The sequence below is a fragment of the Myotis davidii genome, unplaced genomic scaffold, assembly GCF_000327345.1.
Source record: "Myotis davidii unplaced genomic scaffold, ASM32734v1 scaffold514, whole genome shotgun sequence".
Classification (NCBI taxonomy): domain Eukaryota; kingdom Metazoa; phylum Chordata; class Mammalia; order Chiroptera; family Vespertilionidae; genus Myotis; species Myotis davidii.
The window spans coordinates 786,544-796,383 of NW_006286236.1; positions in this window are offsets into that span (position 1 = coordinate 786,544).

Below are 9,840 nucleotides of genomic sequence, written 5' to 3' on the forward strand. Positions count from 1 at the left end.
CAGGGGGGCTCCAGAAGCTTCCCGGCCAAAAAAAATAGGAGAGTCACAAAATTAAAGGACATCAGTGTCACTGTTGGAAGCGCCTTGGAGTCCATCTCATCCACCCTTTCACCCACCCAGGGCGAGACAGGGAAAAGCCACGTGAGAGCAAGCAGTCGCTCGATACAGCGCCCCGAGCAGCGGCTGCAGGCGGCCGTGATTAATGGCCGTGGAATTGTCAAGGAAACATGGCAGGCAGAGCGTGGGGCCCCATCTCATCCACCCTTTCACCCACCCAGGGCGAGACAGGGAAAAGCCACGTGAGAGCAAGCAGTCGCTCGATACAGCGCCCCGAGCAGCGGCTGCAGGCGGCCGTGATTAATGGCCGGGGAATTGTCAAGGAAACATGGCAGGCAGAGCGTGGGGCGCAGGGCGAGGGCACTTTGCTCTCCTGTCTCCTGGATGGACCTTACCCCTGCCCTGCCCTCCTGACTGTTCCTATAATGGTAGCCTTCTCTTCCAGGGAGCTTTCCTGGATTGTCCTGGCCCACTCATGCTTGTCATTCCCTCTTTCCTTCATCCTTCCTACCCTGCCAATTCCTTGTGTCAGCCTGTCTTCTTTCCCTCCCCTTCCTGGTTAGTCTACGGTGGCTTCCGAGCCCCCAGGCCAATCCTAACAGGGCCTTGCCACCCCTCCCCCTGCCTCCAGTAGAAGTCTTGGGCTCAGTCCTCTTATTGGAAACCTCATGCAGGTTCCATGGTGCAGTCTTTCTCACTTTCCCATTCCTAGAGTGGGCTCCTGCCTCAGTTTCCCTGCCTAGAACTCCAAAGAACTGTGGGGTAATGGGGAGTCCGAAAGGCCTAGTTCATATTCTGTGCCACAAATCACTCTACCACAAGCAGCGTAGCCTCGCCAAGCCTCAGTTTCCTAATCTGTTAAGTGGGGAAAGACCCTATCTTCACCAAGTGATGAAGATTAACATCACGGGTCACGTGGATGTCCTGTGCCCCCTGATATGCAGCAATGACAAGGGCACCACACCTCTGAGCTCTTCTCCCTACCCGTGACCCAGACCAATCCTGGGAAAACATTAGATAAAGCCCAAACGAGGGACATGCTGCAAAATACCTGACCATTGGCCGTCAAAACTGTTAAGGTCCCGAAAAGCAAAGCAAGACTGAGAAGCTGTTGTAGACCAGAGGAGATGAGGAGACACGATGCCTAAATGCGAGGTGGTGTCCTCGGTGGGACCCGGGTACAGAACATGAGCATCAGTGGAAACAGGTGGATGCGGATAGAGTCCGGCTTGTTAATGGGAACAGACCAGAGCTAATTTCTTTGTTCTGATGGTGTTCCATGATTACATAAGATGTTAATGTCAGGGGAAGCTGGGTACAGGGTATACAGCAACTCTCTGTGCTAACTTTGCATTTTTAAAAATAAATCTAAAATTATTCCAAAGGAAGATGTTTATTAACAAAACAAAGGGACCAAGAGAACACAACCTGCACTGCTGCGGTTGCTTTTGTCCGCCAGGGTTGCCCGGTCCACAGCTCCCAGGCTGTCTTCCAGCAACAAGGTGGGGTAGTGACCCCGCTGGGCGTTCATCTGCCCTAAGCTCTTCCCAGGCATGAATCTGCAAGGCTGTAGGCCTGGGTCTGTGGGTGCCCCTGGAGGGTGAGGGGGAGATAATGCCGGCATTATCTCCCCCTCCTTCCCATCTTCCTCAGGCAGGCCCTCCCCCTCCTGCCCTGCATGGGAGCCAATATATCCTGTTTTGAGTTTGAGCCAGGTCACACTGGCTCTAGTTGGGTATCTGTCACTTGCAACCACAAGTGCTGACTGGTACCTTCTTCTCAAGTTGTTGTGAGGATTCCCTGGCGTTTGTATAGTATAACCTGGCCCAGGGCAGCCACCTGTGAATGGTGAGGGCTACTGCTATGTTCTCCAGGGAGTGTGGGCCCTGCCTGAACTCCAGCCTTCGGGGCTGTGGTGCCTGCCTTGTTCTCCCCCCATTTCCACCACCTCCACCGCCCCCCGCCCCCATGTTCTGGCTCCTCCTCTTGGTGCTGGGAGCTGAGTTTGCAGCTGCGGCTTAGCTCTGCTCTGCTCGGGGGAAGGCATCAGGGAGGAAGAAATGGAACTTGTGGAACTTGGCCTCTGGCAGAAAATTCCCTTCTCAGAAGTATGTGTGTGTGTGTGGGGGGGGTGGAACCCCAACACTGACCTGGCCAGAACCAGCGAAATCAAGGTGTCGCTGGGTGCCTGGGATGCCCAGGTTTGCTAGTGCTCGATTGGGGAATGAAATGATGGGGCTGAGACCGGAGGGCTCCAGGCGTGAGGCGGGTGGGGGAGCAGGAGATGTAAGAGGCGGTTCAGAGAACCCACAGGCAGATCAGAAGGATCTGAGTGGGAAAGGGCAGAAGTTGCTCTTTTATCTCGGGTCTGGGCTGTGGGCCAGGAAGAGAGAGGCACCGCGGGTGGTGGGGAGGGGGTGCGGGGCCGGGGCTGCGGGCGTGCAGCCACCCTGCCCAAGGGGGTGTGAAGGGGCACCTGAACCCAGCAGGGAAGGGCCTTGCTGAGCCGGAGGAGGGACAGGGCAAGGGCTGGCTGCCTTCCTGGGTCTCAGTTGTCCCTGCTGTCCTGGCCCTTTTGTGCCTGTCCCTTCCAGGCGCCCTGCCTGCCTGCTGCTCCCTACCTGTCAGCGTGGAAGTGGCTAGAACATCCCTTCTGTGTGAGGTTTGTTTTGCCCAGCGCCCTCCCTCCTTCCCCCTTCTTCCCTCCCTATTGATCATTTTATTCCACAAATATTTTGGGAGTGCCCACCACATGCCAGTTTCTGAGCTGCGACTCGACAGACCCTGCCCTCGCGGTGGCAGTGATGGCGAGGGCAGGGGGCTGGGCTAGGGCACACTTTGGACCAGAGCTGATAGGAGCGGATGGATCATCTTCGCGGGGAGCCTGGGTGGCATCAAGGTGGCACCTGGGTTTGGGGCCCGAGTAACTTGGGAGCAGCCACACGCCTGTCATTCCCCACGGAGCCTTGGGAACCACGGCTACTCACCCGCCCCCGGGGACCTTCGGACACGCGGTTTCTAGACTGAGAGAACACGAGGTATAAAGGGAAGGTTCTGGAATGACAAGCTATTTGAGGGCTGAGCCTGGGACGGCCAACCTAAAATCCCCAGGAATCCTGCAGCCATAGCATCTCTGTCCGCGGGAAACCTGGTGAATTGTGGCCTCGCCTCTTCCTCTTGGTCGAATTGCTTCGCATCTCTGAGCCGCATCAGTAAAATGGGAATAATACCCCGAAGTCCCTAGTAAGATTGTCACTGTTCACCAAGGATTTAACTCACGGGAACACCTGCCATTGAGCTGAGGGAGTCAACACCCCCATTTCGAGCTACTGTTAGGATCTGGGTGGCCTGAGGCTGGGTGGTGAGCCCCAGATGTCGCTGTGAGCTGGCAGCGGAACCCCTGGGGAGCCGGGGAGCCCTGCGCAGAGAAAGCGCACAAGGCAGCGGCCAGCCGGCGCCTCTCAGTCCCCGTGGCATCCGGACCCGTGGAGCCAGCAGCAGGTCAGCGGTGACAAGCCCGGCCACCAGGCCAGCGACCTCCCGCTCCCCTGGGCCTCCAGCTGCCCCAGTTCCGGACCCAGGCAGTGCAGTGAGCCTGCCCCCGCCCCCAGCTTCCCTCGGCCAGAGCCAGATAGATGGTTTAATAACACGGGCTGCTGGTTGACCTCATGGCCGCTGAGCCAGCTGAGACTCTCGCCACCCCCTGCTGTGGTGCAGGGCTCATGCCTGAGGCTCCGGCAGGATCCCCGGACTGGCCCACATTAGGTGCTTAGACCCAAATGGCACCCCCCTGGCCCCCAGTGCAGGGCTCAGGGCTCAGTGGGCTCTGGCTAGTGGGCAGCATAAGTCAGGCAGATACAGAGAGCCTCACTCCCCCACCCCCTCCAGCTCATCCTGGAGACGCCTGGCTGGGAAGGCTGGGGAAGGTGGTCTGTCACAGAGCTGTGCACGCCTGCAGACCCCACCGTGTGGGCAGGCCTCTCAGGGTCTCAATCGGACCCTGTACCCCTGGGCGAGGCAGCTCATGAGAGCCCTCTCCAAGTACCACCCCCGCCTCCCCCAGAGACTGGCGAGGGGCTGGGCACCTAGGCACAGACTGGGTCAGACGTGAGAATTGCTCATATTCTAGTGGAGGCACCAGGAGTATCACCACGGACTCCATTCCTTCCCTGCACAGGGAGTTCTCAGGCCTGCTCTGCTGGGTCTGGTGGGGAGACGGGCTGGCCAACCTCGCCTCTCAACAATCGATGCTTCTCTCTCCCATTAATGTTTTTCTCTCTCTCTCTCTCCCTTCCTCTCTCTCTGAAATCAATAAAAACACATCCTCGGGTGAAGGTTAAACAAGCAGCCACCACTGTGGCTTCCGCCTTGTGCCCGCTTTGGGGCCAGCAGCTGCCACGTGTGAGGACACTCGTGTTGAGAGGTCCACGGACAGGGAACTGAGGCCTCCTGCCAACAGCCAGCACCACCTTGCCAGCCACATGCACGAACCATCGTGAAAGCAGATCCTCCAGCCCCAGTCGAGCCTTCAGGTGAGTGGAGCCTCGGCCAAACACCTTGACTCAATCTTATTTTGAGCCAGATTTGCTCACTGCTAAATTCCTGATAACAGGAGCTGTGAAAGATGATACTTTTTGCTGATATAAACCACTGATGTTTTTTTGTTGTTGTTAATCCTCACCTGAGGATATTTTTTCCATTGATTCATAGAGAGAGTGTAAGGGAAGGAGGGAGGGGGAAGGGGAGAGAGAGAGAGAGAGAGACATCAATGTGAGAGAGACACATTGATTGGTTGCCTCTTACACATGCCATGACAGGAGCCAGGGATCAAACCTACAACCCAGGTATGTGTCCTTACCGGGAATAGAACCTGAGACCCTTTGGGTCTCAGGCAGACGCTCTAACCACTGAGCACAGGGCTAAGCCACTGACTTTTTAAAATTGTTTATTTTATTTATTTTTTTAAGTTCTTTATTGTTGAAAGTATGATATATGTCTTCTTTTCCTCCCATTGATCTCTCCCTACTCCCTCCCATCCCCCAACACAGGTCCTCAACCCCCTACTGTCTGTGTCCATTGGTTATGCTTATATGCATGCATACAAGTCCTTTGGTTGCTCTCTTACCCCCGCTCCCGCCTCCCACCTTCCCCTGCCTTCCCTCTGAGGTTGGACTGTCTGCTCGATGCTTCTATGTCTCTGGATCTACTTTCATTCATCACCGTTTATGTTGTTCATTATATTCCAGAAATGTAAGCCACTGAGTTTTGAGGTAATTTGTTGTTCTGCAACCGATGACCAATAAGATAAACATGTCGTCTTTTCTGAAGGGAGATGGGAGGGAGCTGTAGGGGAGAGACTTACAGTGCACACTCCACAGAAAAACAACTTAGAAACCCCTGTACAACCAGGCCTCTGGGGGCTTCCCTCCCTCTCCCCTTCCTCCTGGTCTGCGGCCTCCTTTCCTGCCTCTCATTCTCAACCCCCAGCTCCAAATCCTCTCATCCTTACGAGGCCTGCGAGCTAGTTGTACCTTTGACCTTGCATCCCTGACCTGCCTGAGTGCCCAGCAAGACAAAACTCCCCTAGATAAAGGACCGCCTGCCTGAGAAGGCAGCTCCATCTCTGGGTCTTCATATTCCATTCAGGATGGTATATGGCAGCGGTCGCCAACCTTTCGGACCTCACGGACCGCCAGGGGTCCGCGGACCAACAGTTGGCCACTAGTATAGGGCAGGCAAGAGGCAGAGGAGTTAGGGGGGAGTCTGCTTCCTGCCCTCCCCAACCCCGGCTGGGTTCTGTGTCTCCCCACTGGTTCCTGTCCCCAGTGATTGTAGTCCTCGATGTGATGCATGCTGTCATTAAGGCCTACGCAGAGTGGTCTGGGCGCCAGCCCCAGCTTTGGACGCAGCACAAAACCTCCTTTTTGGTCTGGATCCAAAACAGGAATGTGACACCCATGCCCGCTCCTGTGTGTGTCGCTTAACCTAATTTTTTTTTAGCATCAATGCCAAGCGCCATGTAGACCCAGTGGAAAATAATTCCCCTAAGTACAAAGGGTAGATCTCGTTATTCACTTTAAACAGTGCATGAAGCATGAAGCGTTTACGTGTTTCTCTCATTCTGGCCGCTCTGTTCTCTACGCTCCGCCGAAAGGAAGATCTGGAAAAGTTCTTGTGGTTTTGCGGCCGGGGCAGTGGGGTCATCTGGACCTGGCCCCGTCTGATCACCTCGGGTGAAAAGGTCACTTATGGGAGGGGTATTAGAGGCAGGTCCAGAGCAGGGAGATCCCAGCACAGGTGGGGGCCTGGGGTTCAGGACAGGGGTGCAGGCAGCTGGAAACACTGGCCTGTTTTGGCACTGAGGCTTCTGGGATGGTTCTGCTTTAGCTGTTTTTCCTGTCCCTGCATCAACCCTCCCCCTGTGACTCAACTAGCCCAGCTGGAGGCAGGGGGAGGCAGGGGTGGTTCCCATTCCCCAAGGCTGTCCATGGCAGGGGAGAGGGAGAAAATTGGGGTGTTGGTGGAAAGGGGGAAGATGCTGGGTGTCCAGAACAACGCCCTGTCCCTGAGGTCCACTTTGGTGACATATTAATGAGAATAAAGTGTGAAAGGGCCCTGCACAGTGCCTGGCCCCATGTGCCCCTGAGTCACGGTGGCTACTGTCATGGCAGTGATAGAGTGAGGAATGAGGGAGGGGTGGAGAGTGAGAATGAATACGATGTGATGCATGAACAATAATATGATGTGATTCATGAATAATAATATGATGTGATGCATGAATAATAATACGATGTGATGCATGCTGTCATGAAGCCTGCACAGAGTGGTCTGGGAGCCAGTGGATGATGCAACTGGGCCAGCTTAGCTTAGAGGTGGTCAGCGGAGGCTTCACGGAGGAGGTGGCCTTTGAGCAGTACCTGATAAGGGACTGGAAGTAGATAGTTGGGGAAGGAGGAAAGGCTTCCAGGCTGAAGGCACACACAGGTGTTGAGATGATGGGATGAGAGACTCATGGCATGTTCTGGAAAGGGCAGGTGATGTAAGCAAGGGCTTGGCTGTAAAGGGCCTTGTATGGGCAAGTGAAGGACTCTGGGTTTTAGTCCCAGCAGAGAGGGTACACCATCCCCCAGCCTGCACCCGAGGCAGGCATCACTAATGGATCATGGCTGTGTGCAGAGGGAGCAGCTAGGCAGCTGCTGTGCAACATTTGACGTCATGAAACATGCCGCATCCCTGGGCTCTGACAGGGCTCTGGCTCCGGGCCCTGGGGAGCTACTGGAGGCTTTACAAACATTGATTTTAGAGGGAGAAACATTGACCGGTTGCTTCTGGTACTCACGTTGATCAGGGATTGGACCTGATGGGGCATTGAATGTGCAACCTGGGTATGTGCCCTGACCGGGAATCGAACCTGGGACCCTTCAGTGCACAGGACGATGCTCCAACCAACTGAGCCACATCGGTCAGGGTTAATGGAGGCTTTTAATAGGTGGGTGATTAAGGGGGTTTTGCAGGTGTCCAGGTGAAAGACAGCAAGGCCTACCCTCGGACGGTGACTAGGGGGATGGACATGTCGCTGCCCACGTTTGTCTCAACTTGCCTGTCCTCCTAGAGATTTCGAGCAGCCTCCTCACGCCCCCACCCCAGGCCTGTCAGGGTGCTCAGGGTCTCGTGGTGTGTGTGTGTGTGCGTGCATGTGTGTGTGTGCGTGCGTGTGTGTGCGTGTGTGCATGTGCGTGCATGTGTGTGTGTGCGCGTGCGTGCTCTGCGTTTTATTTTGAGGAGGTTGCTGTCTTTCTGGGTCTGCACTATACAACATGGCTGCCACCAGCCACATATGGCTATTTAAATCAAAATTAATAAAATAAAAAATGTAGTTCCTCAATCCCAAGAGTCACAATTTCAAGTGCTCCATTGCCACATACGGTCATTGCCTCTTGTATTGGAACGGGCGGATAGGTAAGATTTCCACCATCGCGGGAAGTTCTGCTGGACAGCGCTGGTCTAGAGAAAGCCCAGTTGGGTGTCCGGAGAGTGTGGCCCACCATGACCCTCGGTGAGCCAGGCCAACCCCATCTTCGATCTGGTGGTGCTAAGTTAAGCGTTCAAAAGTCTCACCTGGTGAGGAAAAAGTCTCCGAAGGGAGAATCTTAGAAAGTTTTGGAGCTCAAAGCAGCTCAGAGCTAATTCAGCTCGACCTGGAGGTCCCCAGGGGGAAGCAGGCCCATGGGGTGAGCCCAGCACGGTGCTGGCAGCCGGGCTGCTTTTCACAAAAGAGAACACAGAGGCTCAGGGAGGGGCGTGACTTGCCCTTTGGCAGCTGACTGCGAAAGTCATGCAAACCGAACCAGAAGAGAACGTTTTGCCGCCTGCTGCCTGGTATTTCTTGGGAACGTGGCTCAGTTTCTTGGGCGGAAGCCAGGGCCTCCGCCAGTGCCCACCTCTGAAGGGTTGGCACAGGGGAGAGCCGCAGGCACCGGCTGAATTGGGGAGCTCGCTGCAGTTGCGCTGGGTCCGCCAGGGGGCGCAGGGGCCGTTGTGTCAGCGCCCGAGGTGGGCGGGGCGGTGGGGGACGATTCTTCCAGCCAGGACTTTGGGCTGAGACCCGGCTTCACGCCCAGGCCTGCGAAGGGGACATCCACTATGTCCCATAAGGCCCTTCGCCTCTAGGAGGGCTCAGTGTAGAGGGAAGAGACAGCATACCGACTTGCCTGGGTCTGCAGCGAGGGGCCTTGAAGGGTGAGTAGGAGTGTGCAAGCAGCCTGGAGTGCAACTGTGGAGGGCTGAGGTGCAGCGCCTCAGTCTGCCTCCTACTCCTGGGTGCCGGGGACTGTCTGACCTCCTCACCCCACCCTAGACTCGCTCACCTGTTTTCAGACGACAGGAGGGAGGGCTTTCTGAACAGATGTTCTTTCTGCTCTAATAACACCACCTTCATGGAGTCCCCTGTGCACACACACCACGCTGTCTCACGCCTCGTGCCTTTGCAGACGCTGTGTCCGCAGCCTGGGACACCCTTCTTCATCTGACCAGCTCCTACTCACCAGCCAAGACCCAGCTCAGGCAGTGGCTCCTTCCAGGGACTCTCCTGGGTCCCTGGCCTGGGTGGTTTGCTCCCGGGGGAGTTCCTGCAGCCCTGGCTTAACCACCTGGCAGGTGCCGGTGCCTGGGCCCCATCAACGTGACTGAGACGCACAGGGCCTGCTCTAGGCCGGGCTTCAGCGTGTTGGTTACTGGTCCCGGGAATGGAGAGAAGGCGGGCCTGTTTCCTCCTGCACCTGTGATACAGGCCAGTCTCCCCGGCAGGAGGGAGGAGGTGTGTGTGCCCTCCAAGTGCCCAAGTGCAGGGGTACGGGCTCCAGGTGCCAGAACTTCTTTCTGCATCTCCTACCTCTTACCCCTTTGCAGGGGGTGCATGCGTGTGGGTGCTGGGTGCATTGGCCAGGGAGGCGCTAAGGGGCGAGGGGGGCCGGAGGAACCATCTCTGGGCTGCCACCGAGCCCAGCATGCCCTGGGCTACTCCCCGATTCGCGGGGAAAGGTAGTGAGCAGCAGCCCAGAGCCCTGGCTCGGGGGAGAGAGAGCTGGAGTCCAGCGCGGTCTCTGCTATCAGGCTCCCCTGTGACCTTGGAGGTGTCACCCTCTCGCGGAGCCTCAGTTGTCTCGCCTCTAAAAATGGGAGCGCAGCAGCCACTCCTCTTGGCTTGCCCGCGGTTGAGCACAGGACGCAGGCGGCTGGGGCCGGGGTCAGCCCGTGTGCGCGCGGGTCCACCGGGAAGACCGA